Source organism: Camellia sinensis, chromosome 10 (genome assembly GCF_055761805.1).
Source record: "Camellia sinensis isolate YWXY chromosome 10, ASM5576180v1, whole genome shotgun sequence".
In the NCBI taxonomy this organism is placed as follows: Eukaryota; Viridiplantae; Streptophyta; class Magnoliopsida; order Ericales; family Theaceae; genus Camellia; species Camellia sinensis.
In genome coordinates, this window is record NC_138970.1 from 106,140,484 (window position 1) to 106,153,269 (window position 12,786).

Here is a 12,786-nt window from a genome sequence, read left to right on the forward strand (position 1 = left end):
TTTGGGTTAATATTGAGAGATGGGGGAAAAAGCCCTAAATTGTGCATAACTTAATTGATGTAATTATTTTGGGAAAGTTATGGGTTTGTGAAATTGAGTTGAATATAATGAAATTGGCTCATTATGAGATGGAATAGTGGAGTTGGATTTATAAATCACTCACTTTTGAAAATGCGGATAATTTATCTGTTAGTGCTTTTATTATCTGTTTAGAAATAACTGCTTTGGGCTACCGGTGGATGGTAGTCTTGATTGTTGTAGACAATGCATGATGATTAGGCAAACTAAGCCTGATCAATTGAATGTGTCATAGAATATGATAGTTGAAATAATACATTAACTTTATGTATTGATTGAATGTGTATATGATCTATGTTTATATACATTGTGTTGTGTGGGAGGAGATGGGGGATGTACTCCACAGTTTAGGGGAAGATAGGGGATGGACCTCTAAACCGGGTAATGTTTGGGAGGAGATAGGGGATGAACTCCGTAGATACAGCTCATATGCTTATCTATTGAAGTGTTGATACAGCTCATATGCTTATCTGTTGAAGTGTTGATACAGCTCATACGCTTATCTGTTGAAGTGTGGATACAGCTCATATGCTTATCTGTCGAAGTGTTAATACAGCTAGTATGCTTATCTATTGTGAAGTAAGAAATGTTTAATATGAGTTACTGTCTCATTTAAATCGTTTGGCCGGGTTCTGAGCCATAGTTATAAATTGAGAATTGGAAAGGATATGGAAAAATGAAAGGAAACATGGACACATTTGTCATGTAATGGAAATGGTTTGTGAATTGATTTATGTGAGTCAAACATTTATCAATTGCTAATGTCTTAGTTACTTCTCATATTATGTTTAGCATATCTCTACTGGGCGTTGGCTCACCCTACATGGGACATTATTTTCAGGTACAAGTAGCATGCCACCTCCAAGGACATAGCTGAGGAGGCTAGAGGCAGACAGACTGTGTTGTTATTTTGCTTTCTTTGATGTATTACATGTAAATTCATGCCAAGGGCTTAATATGTATTTGAGTTAGCAATCTTCTTTTTGTTACCAAGTGTTGACTTGGAAAGCTGTAAGCCCGTAGGGCATTTACTTTTGTTGTTAACATGTAATACTTTTGTAACAGCTATTCTGATGAATAGAAAGGTATTTATTTCTCTTATATCATTGCATGTCTAAAATGACGAGTATTATGTATTATTTTGGGAGTGTTACAGAAAACCCAAAAAAGAATTTCAAAACCCAAGTTAGGACCCCAGGAGTAGTCGCAAGACACACGGGTCTAGATTTACTTCCAAACCCCAGGAAGGTTTTTAGGAGAAAGGAAGATTAGAAGGAAAAAAATGGAGTTTCTGGGTTTACATATCAAAGTGTAGTTTCTGTGTTTACATAGCTAAGTGTATCTTTGTAACAGTGCACATTGATGGACGACCACCGAACGTTATTGCCAAATTGATGCGTCTTGATGGGCTGCCTCCTCAGCAGCCTCTTCATAGGCAACATAAAGGGTTATCGGAAACTTATCGACAATGGACTGCATCAGTATCATCGCAAAGGGATGGAAAACCATATGAACACCGATCAAATAGGATAGACTCAATGGCACAACAAGAATGTAAGGATAAGCATGATGTTTAGGAAACATCAAAGGTTGAGTGGAGTAGTTACCCAGCAAAAAGGACTATAAACTCAAAGCTGTCTGAGGCAGAGATGGTGTTCATTCAACAGAAGTTCATGGCTGACCATGGTTGGCTTCTTGCTCAACTAATTTTTTTAGTTGTATGATATTTGGACTGCCCAGTTCTGTTGACTTATGAGCAGTTTTCATGGATTAAATTGCCTGTCTGATTTTTGTTTTTTGTGTTTTTTTTCTGTTGAAAAATGTGGTTTTTCTTTCAAAATGATACTACAGGTTTATCCCAACTATGTTCGGGACCAATGTAAACAAGCTGGTCCAGTCTACTTTTAAAAGATTCAAAAAGGACACAACATGTAATTAAGAAGTGATTTCCAAAATGCTCTCAAACATTTTTTCTGAAAGTTGTGAAAATTTTGAGGGCTCATGTTTTTTTTTTTTTGGGGGTGTTCATAATGCTATTCCTAACTGGAAACCACAAAATAGAGAACATAAAATAGTGTTACGGTGCTTCCTAGAAAATGGTTCTCTAACTCATTTCTAAAAACAGTTTCTGAAAATAACAAACTAATCAATTTTCGGTTTAGATATGTCCTATTATTTGTGGATCCATGTTCTCAGTTTTTTCTTCGATTTGTAATCTGTTCACCAATAACATATTTTATTTACTTGTTCTTGCAAACAGTATTCTGAGTAAAATGGGTGAAGGTTAGTTTTTCCTTCAGCTTCTTTCTTTCTCCCTTTATCTGTTCCTTTCCTTCTTCTTTTTTATTTATTATTTCTTTTTGTTATTAATATGAGTCTCCTAGACATTGGTATTAATATGAAACACTCACTTTTTTGGTTCCATAAACTTTCAAATTGACATTCCATAATCCCATCATTGTTAATTCATTCGATGAATTAAATACATAAGGTAATATAATTGCAGGGACTTTTGGGCAAGTCTTCGAATGTTTAGACAATGAGAACTTGGAACATCTAGCTATGATGGAGAGGTTGTTAGGGCCACTGCCACAACATATGATTATTAGTACAAAGTAAGATCTGTTGTTTTTGTTTGTTTATTTCATACTATTTATCTGTTTCATCCCATGTATAAAGCTCTTATTTGTATTTTTTCAGCCTTCGTGCTGCGAAATATTTCAAGAGGAGTGCACGTTTGGATTGGCTAGAGGGTGCAAGCTCCAAAGAAAGTACGAGGGCAGTTTGGAAATTACCCCGCCTACAGGTAATTGGTAGATTTGTTTATTCTATACTGTTAATAGAATCTTATGCAGCGGGTACTAATTTTACATCATTTCCTTTGTTCTCACTAGCCAATTTTCAAAGTGTTTTGTTACAAATATTCCTTTATTATAACATATAGTATAGATAAATTAAACTGTTGTATTAACAATTAATAATGCTTTGTTATAAAAAAAAAATGACATAGTTATAATATTTCACTGTTTTACAATAAAAATATATGAATTTTAAAAATTTGTCATATTGATTTTTGAAAGGGAAATAATTAAATAAATTTTAAAAACTTAGTGAATAAGAAATAATCATTGTAAAAAATAAAATTTCTAAATGCTATACAATATAATAATAAAATTGGTTGAATTATTTATTGTAATATGCTGTTGACATCAATAATAGCTGTGACTAAACGATTTATGGTAAAATGGCCATTTATTATGAAGTAAAAAACTTCAAGGGACATGATATAATTTTTAAAATCACATGACATAATTCATATTTTAAATAAATTTCGGATGTGTATTTATAATTTATCTATTTATTTAGCAACCTAAAAAAAATAACTCAACATGTTTTATCTATAACTTTTTTTTTTTTTTGTGTGTGTACATATAATTAACACATAAGCCATGTCATGGTATTAGAAAGGATTTGGCTTTTTTTCTTTTAAGTTGTTATTTAATTTGAGAGAGCGTTTGGATTTAGTAGGTCTATTTTAGAATCGATTCCGATCATTTGAACTGTTCATATTTTAAAACTCTTTAATTAAAATATTCGTATAAAAAATTAAGATAATTGAATATCAGTAGCAATATATTTAAAACATATTTGTTTCAAAAAAATAGACGGCAAATATAATTTTAAAAATAATTATCTATTTTTTTATAATATAAATTTAATTTAAATATATTACAATTAATATCTAATCATCTTAATTTATTATATAAATATTTTTCCTAATAAGTCTTAAAATAAGAACGAAAATTTGATTCAAATTATGGAAATTAGATTCAAATTGGTAAAATGACTCCACGGATTACTCCTCCCTCTATATTATACCAAACCAAGCCTTTATAGTTTCGTTGCCTTTTGCCGCCTTTCCACACAGTCTCTCTCTCTCTCTCTCTCTCTCTCTCAAACATGGCCAAGTCACAGAATTCCAAGTTCAAGTGTTTCTCCGGCATCCTCCGCGGCCTTCTCTGCATCGGCAGCCTCCAAACCCAACCATTTGACCCCCCACCGACATCCCTGCCACCACTACCACCTTCGAAAACCCAAAAAAGAATTTCAAAACCCAAGTCAAGACCCTAGGAGTAGTCGCAAGACTCATGGGTCTAGACTATAGCGATCCGGGTTTTCCCTCCATTGGTTTTGTATTCCGGACTCGGTTCCGTGGATGTCTGTTGTTGCATATGTTGCATTTCCATCCTTTAACTCTTTGAATTTGAGTTTAGAAATGGCTTGAGCGTATTTCAAACAGGTTGGTTGAGTTTTAGTCTCAAATCTTTTTGCCCAGATTTTTGTTGATTCGCTCGAGCGGGTCTTGTTACGCTCGAGCGGAGTTTGCATCCTTTCACCATCTTGTGCGTCTGCAAATATACTACAAAAGTGTTTTTCATGCTCGAGCAGAGTTCCTCACGCTCGAGCGAGTCTGAGCTCGAGCGGGTTTGTTGCGATTGAGCGGGTGTCTGGAGTCTGTAAAAGTACTGGAGGAGTGTATTCTACACTCGAGCGGGTATCTTTGCGCTCGAGCGGGTAGGGCTTTGCTGTTGTGCCTTGGCGCTCAAGCTGGTATGTTTGTGCTCGAGCTGGTAAAGTTTTTGTGTCTTACGCTCGAGCGTCCTATTCTCCGCTCGAGCGGACTATACGTATATCAGATCTCGATTGTGTTATTTTAAATCACGTTTCAACCCACTCTCTCTCTTTAACTTTTCAAAACCCTCATTTGAGAGCTCCTCTCTCTAGAATATAACTTCTCTCTAAGAAATCATCTAGTTTGAGTGATCTTCTGCCATAGTTCCTTTGCATAAAGTGTAGAGCATGGTGTGGGCTACGTTTGGATCTGAAAATCTTTGGGTTTGGAGCGCCTTCGCGTTTCCTCATCATCTCCTTTGAGTCTCTTCTCATGAGGTAGGGATAACCTACTCCTTTCTATGGGTTTTGAATAGATGTTATGTATTTTTGTATTAATGGTGGTGTTTCAGTTTTTTTAAGGGAAACTAGCGTTTGAAATTGAAATTACAAAAAGGGGGGTTTTCTATCTTTGGGGTTCCAAGTGTATGAGTGGCCCCTAGAATGAAGTTATGGTGTTTAAATGATGAGATTTGGCCTAGGAGCAATATTTGAGAAAATGGGGAAAAGTCCTAAATTTATTATGATTAATTAATTTAAGAACATATGAGAATGTGAAATTGAGATGGAAATCATGAAATTGGGTAATTATGTGATTTAGTGGTGTAGTTGGATTAATTAATCACTCACCGATGAAAATGTTGTTATTTTATCTGTAGATAAATTTATTATCTGTTTGAGATAATTGCTTTGGGCTATTGGTGGAGGATAGTCTTGATTGTTGTAGACACTGCATGTTGATTAGGGAAAACTGAAACTAATCATGTGGAATATGTCATTGAATATGACGGTTGGAATAATGCATCGAATATGTGTATTGATTGATCATTGTATATGATATTTGTTAAATACATTGTATATGTATGTTGTTTGGGAGGAGATAGGGGATGTACTCCATGGTTTGAGAGGAGATAGGGGATGGACTCTCAAACTTGTTTGGGAGGAGATAGGGGATGGACTCCATTGATAACTAAGTTAGCCGGAGTGTCCAGGGTGAAAGTCCCGAAATTCTAATTACGTTTGCATAACGTTGATAATTGAAGTATTGAAGTGTTTTGATATGAGTTGTAGTCTCATGTGAATTGTGACTAAAGGAAGTGTTTTAATATGAGTTGTAGTCTCATTTAATTGTTTGGCCAGGTTCTGAGCCATGTTTATGAATTGAATTGGTTAAGTAAAGGAAAGTGGAATGAAACATGTACATATTTGTCATGGAACTGGATTGTGTTGTAAGTTGGTTTATAAGTGTTGGCCATTTATCAAATGCTAATGCTTTAGTTATTGCTCATATCGGGTTTAGTATATCTTTGCTGGGCATTGGCTCACCCTATATGGGACATCATTTTCAGGTTCAGGTGACATGCCACCTCCAAGGACGTAGCTTGGGAGGCTTGAGGCTGATAGATCTTTTGTTGTTCTCTTTTCGGTATTACATGTAAATTCAAGCCAAGGGCTTAATGTGTATTTGAGTTAGTACTCTCTTTTTGTAACCAAGTGTTGGCTTGGAAAGTTGTAAGCCCGTAGGGCATTTACTTTTGTTGTCAACATGTAATTCTTTTGTATTTAATACTTTGATGAATAGAAATATGCTTTACTCTCTTAAGTTTGTGGATGTCATGAATGTATGATTTTTGGGTTTATTTTGAGGGCGTTGCAACTTGGTATCAGAGTGTACCGGGTTTGAATACTTTGGGCACGTGGGAAGTGGTTAGTACCACAGAAGGTTTGTCTCGCTTGTTAGAGACTTATGTATGATGTTATATGTTTATTTGATAACATGTTTATGGGACTAAATGGGTATGGGATTTAGTTTCTAGGATGTTGATTGGATCCTTGGGTTTCTAGGTATGGTATTTAGTTTCTCGGATGTTGATTGGATTTATTTTTTTTTGTGTGTACATATAATTAACACATAAGACATGTCATGGTATCAGAAAAGATTTGGCTTTTTTTCTTTTAAGTTAATATTTAATTTGAGAGAGCGTTTGGATTTAGTAGGTCTATTTTAGAATCGATTCCGATGATTTGAACTGTTCATTTTTTAAAACTCTTTAATTAAAATATTCATATAAAAAATTAAGTTAATTGAATATCAGCAGCAATATTTTAAAACATATATGTTTCAAAAAAATAGACGACAAATATAATTTTAAAAATAATTATCTATTTTTTATAATTTAAATTTAATTTAAATATATAACAATTAATATCTAATCATCTTAATTTTTTATATAAATATTTTACCTAATAAGTCTTAAAATAAGAACGGAAATTAGTTTCAAATTATGGAAATTAGATTCAAATTGGTAAAATGACTCCACGGATCACTCCTTCCTCTATATTGTACCAAACCAAGCCTTTATAGTTTCGTTGCCTTTCGCCGCCTTTCCACACAGTCTGTCTCTCTCTCTGTCTCTCTCTCTCCCTCTCAAACATGGCCAAGTCACAGAATTCCAAGTTCAAGTGTTTCTCCGCCATCCTCCGCTGCCTCCTCTGCATCGGCAGCCTCCCAACCCAACCATCCGACCCCACCACCAACATCCCTACCACCACCACCACCACCACCACCTTCAAAAACCAAAAAAAGAATTTCAAAACACAAGTCAAGACCCTAGGAGTAGTCGCAAGACTCATGGGTCTAGACTCACTCCCAGACCCCAGGAAGGTTTTTAGGAGAAAGGAAGATCAAAAGGAAAAAAGTGGACTTTTTGTGTTTCTGTGTTTTAATTTGTTTCCGTGTTTACATATCTAAGTGTAGTTTCTGTGTTTACATAGCTAAGTGTATGTTTGTAACAGTACACGTAGATGCACGACCACTGAATGCTATTGGCAGATTGATGGGTCTTGATGGGCTGCCTCATCAGCAGCCTCTTCATAGACAACATAAAGGGTTCTCGGAAACTTATCGACAATGGACTGCATCAGTATCATCGCAAAGGGATGGAAAACCATATGAACACCGATCAAATAGGAAAGACTCAATGGCGCAGCAAGAATGTAAGGATGAGTATGAAGTTTTGGAAACATCAAAGGTTGAGAGGAGTAGTTACCCTGCAAAAAGGACTATAATATCAAAGCTATCTGGGGCAGAGATGGCGTTCATTCAACAAAAGTTCATGGCTGACCATGGTTGGCTTCTCGCTCAACTTATTTTTTTAGTTGTATGATATTTGGACTGCCCAGTTCTGTTGACTTATGAGCAGTTTTCATGGATTAAATTGGCTATCTGATTTTTGTTTTTTGTGTTTTTTTTCTGCTGAAAAAGGTGATTTTTCTTTCAAAGCGATGCTATAGGTTTATCGCAACTGTGTTCGGGCCCAATGCAAACTGGCTGGTCCAGCCGGCTTTTAAAAGATTCAAAAGGACACATAGTGTATTTAAGAAGTGGTTTCCAAAGTGCTCTCAAACATATTTTCTAAAAGTAGTGAAAATTTTGAAGACTCATGTTTCTTTTTTTGGGTGTGTGTGTTCATAATACTATTCCTAACTGGAAACCACAAAACAGAGAACAGAAAATGGTGTTATGGTGCTTCCTAGAAAATGGTTCTCTAACTCATTTCTAAAAACAGTTTTGGAAAATAACAAACTAATTGATCTTCGATTTAGATATGTCCTATTATTTGTGGATCCATGCTCTCAGTTTTTTCTTTGATTTGTCATCTATTCACCAATAACATATTTTATTTACTTGTACTTGCAAACAGGATTCTGAGTAGAACGGGTGAAGGTTAGTTTTTCCTTCAGCTTCTTTCATTCTCCCTTTATCTGTTCCTTTCCTTCTTTTATTTTTTTTTATTATTTATTTTTGTTATTAATATGAGTCTTCTAGACATTGGTATTAATATGAAACACTCATTTTTTGGGTTCCATAAACTTTCAAATTGACATTCCATAATCTTATCATTGTTAATTCATGCAATGAATTAAATCCATAGGGTAATATAATTGCAGGGACTTTTGGGCAAGTCTTAGAATGTTTAGACAATGAGAATTTGGAACATCTAGCTATGCCGGAGAGGTTGTTAGGGCCACTGCCACAACATATGATTATTAGTGCAGAGTTAGATCTGTTGTTTTTGTTTGTTTATTTCATACTATTTATCTGCTTCATCCCATGTATAAAGCTCTTATTTTTATTTTTTCCAGCCTTCGTGCTGAGAAATATTTCAAGAGTAGTGCACACTTGGATTGGCTACAGGGTGCAAGCTCCAAAGAAAGTACAAGGGCAGTTTAGAAATTACCCCGCCTGCAGGTAATTGGTAGATTTGTTTATTCTGAACTGTTAATATAATCATATGCAATGTATACTAATTTAACATCGTTTCCTTTGTTCTCGCTAGCCATTTTTCAATGTGTTTTGTTTCAAATATTCCTTTATTATAACATATAGTGTAAATAAATTAAAATTGTTGTATTAAAAATTAATAATTAAAATTATGGTTTGTTATAAAAAAAATGACATAGTTATAATATTTCACTATTTTAGAATAAAAATATATGAATTTTAAAAATTTGTCATATTGATTTTTGAAAGGGAAATAATAAAATAAACTTTAAAAACTTAGTGAGTAAGATATAATCATTGTAAAAAATAAAATTTCTAAATGCCCTACCATGTAATAATAAAATTGGTTGAATTATTTATTGAAATATACTGTTGACATCAATAATAGCTGCGACTAAACAATTTATTGGTAAAATGACCATTTATTATGAAGTAAAAGCTTCAAGGGACATGATATAATTTTTAAAATCACATGAAATAATTCATATTTTAAATAAATTTCGGCTGTATATTTATAATTTATCCATTTATTTAACTACCAACAAAAAATAACTCAACACGTTTTATCTATAACTTTTTTTTTTTTGTGTATATAATTAACACATAAGCCATGTCAGGGTATCAGAAAGGATTTGGCTTTTTTTCTTTTAAGTTGTTATTTAATTTGAGACTGCGTTTGGATTTAGTAGGTCTATTTTAGAATCATTTCCGATGATTTGAACTGTTCATTTTTTAAAACTCTTCAATTACAATATTCATATAAAAAATTAAGATAATTGAATATCAGTAGTTATATATTTAAAGCATATTTGTTTCAAAAAAATAGACGACAAATATAATTTTAAAAATAATTGTCTATTTTTTATAATATAAATTTAATTTAAATATATAACAATTAATATCTAATCATCTTAATTTTTTATATAATCATTTTACCTAATAAGTCTTAAAATAAGAACGGAAATTAGATTCAAATTGGTAAAATGACTCCACAGATCACTCCTCCCTCTATATTGTACCAAACCAAGCCTTTATAGTTTCGTTGCCTTTTGTCGCCTTTCCACAAAGTGTCTCTGTCTCTCTTTGTCTCTCTCTCTCTCTCCCTCTCAAACATGGCAAGTCACAGAATTGCAAGTTCAAGTGTTTCTCCGGCATCTTCCGCTGCCTCCTCTGCATCGGCAGCCTCCCAACCCAACCATCCCTACCCCACCACCGACATCCCTACCACCACCACCACCTTCGAAAACCCAAAAAAGAATTTCAAAACCCAAGTCAGTACCCCAGGAGTAGTCGCAAGACTCATGGGTCTAGACTCACTCCCAGACCCCCGGAAGGTTTTTAGGAGAAAGGAAGGTCAGAAGGGAAAAAGTGGAGTTTCTGTGTTTCTGTGTTTTAATTTGTTTCTGTGTTTCTGTGTTTACATATCTAAATGTAGTTTCTGTGTTTACATATCTAAGTGTATGTTTGTAACAGTGCACATTGATGGATGGCTACCAAACGTTATTGCCAAATTGATGGGTCTTGATGGGCTGCCTCCTCAGCAGCCTCTTCATAGACAACATAAAGGGTTCTCGGAAACTTATTGACAACGGACTGCACCAGTATCATCACAAAGGGATGGAAAACCATACGAACACCGATCAAAAAGGAAAGACTCAACGGCGCAGCAAGAATGTAAGGATGAGCATGATGTTTTGGAAACATCAAAGGTTGAGAGGAGTAGTTACCCAGTAAAAAGGACTATAAACTTAAAGCTGTCTGAGGCAGAGATGGCGTTCATTCAACAGAAGTTCATGGCTGACCATGGTTGGCTTCTTGCTCAACTAATTTTTTTAGTTGTATGATATTTGGACTGCCCAGTTCTGTTGACTTATGAGCAGTTTTCATGGATTAAATTGCCTGTCTGATTTTTTTTTTTTTTGTGTTTTTTTTCTGTTGAAAAATGTGGTTTTTCTTTCAAAATGATACTACAGGTTTATCCCAACTGTGTTCGGGACCAATGTAAACTGGCTGGTCCAGTCTACTTTTAAAAGATTCAAAAAGGACACAACATGTAATTAAGAAGTGATTTCCAAAATGCTCTCAAACATTTTTTCTGAAAGTTGTGAAAATTTTGAGGGCTCATGTTTTTTTTTTTTTTGGGGTGTGTGTGTTCATAATACTATTCCTAACTGGAAACCACAAAACAGAGAACAGGAAATAGTGTTATGGTGCTTCCTAGAAAATGGTTCTCTAACTTGTTTCTAAAAACAGTTTTTGAAAATAACAAACTAATTGATCTTCGGTTTAGATATATAGCGATCCCGGTTTTCCTTTATTTGTTTATTGTATTCCGGACTCGGTTCTGCGGTGGTGTTATTGTCATATTCTCATTTCCATCATTTACTCTTTGTATTTGAGTCTTGGGTTGTGTTGGGCAGGTTTGAAACATGTTGGTTGAGTTTGGAAACCTAGAGTTGATGCCCAATTTTTGGCCTTCACGCTCGAGCGGGGCTTTTGTCGCTCGAGCGGGTGTTTTGACACTCGAGCGTGATTATTCATCTCTTAGCATTTTGTTCTACAGGTCATCGGACGCTCGAGCATCCACTTTCACGCTCGAGCGGCGACCATCGTCTGCAAAACTTCTGAAAGTGTGCATCCGGCGCTTGTGCAGCGCTTTTGACGCTCAAGCGTGAGTCTGTGTCTGATGCTCGAACGGGGAGTTCCACGCTCAAGCAGACCTGTTTTTATATCAGTCCGAACAGCAACTTTTTGGTTTAATTTTTCGGCACCTTCTCTCTCTCTAACTTTTCAAAGCCCAAACTTGAGAGCTTCTCACTCTAGACTTCAACTTCTCTCTAAGGTTTGATCTAGTTTGAGTGATCTTCTTCCTTAGTTCCTTTGCAAAAAGTGTGGAGCTTGCCTTGATCTTCATTTCAATCCGAAAATCTTGAAGTTTGGAGCATTTTCGAATTTCTTCATCATCCCTTTGGGTCTCTCCATTTGTGGTAGGGATAACTACTCATTTTTATGATCTTTAACATAGATGTTGGGCATTTTGAATAAATGGTTTGAATTGGGAAGTTGGGGTTTGACATTTGAGATATTGAAAAGAGGGGTTTTGTTCCTTTTGAACTCTTCATGTGTATATAGGTCTTAAAATGAGGTTATGAATGTTTATTAATGATATTTGGACCATTGGGTCAATATTGGGGAAAATGGAAAAAAAAATGCCATATTTGGGTTTTATTGGGTCATTAGTGTAATTAATGACTTTTATTGTGAAATATGAAATTGGGATGGAAATGATGAAATTGGTTTAAGATGAGATTGAATGGTGGAGTGGACTTATTAATCACTCACCTTTGAAAATGTGGATAAATTATCTGTTTGATGCATTTATTATCTGTTTAGAAATAATTGCTTTAGGTTGTCGGTGGAGGATAGTCTCGATTGTTGTAGACATTGTATGTTGATTAGGAAAAACTAAAACTAATCACGTTGAATGTGTCATTGAATATGACGGTTGGAATAATACATCGAATATGTGTATTGACTGATTATTGTATATTATAAGTGTTTATATACATTGCATTGTGTGGGAGGAAATAGGGAATGTACTCCATGATTTGGGAGGAGATAGGGGATGGACTCCTAAACTGGATATTATTTGGGAGGAGAAAGGGGATGGACTCCATTGATACAGCAAATCTGTGTAACTATTGTGAAGTATGGAAGTGTTTTAATATGCTATTGATATAGCAAATCTGTGT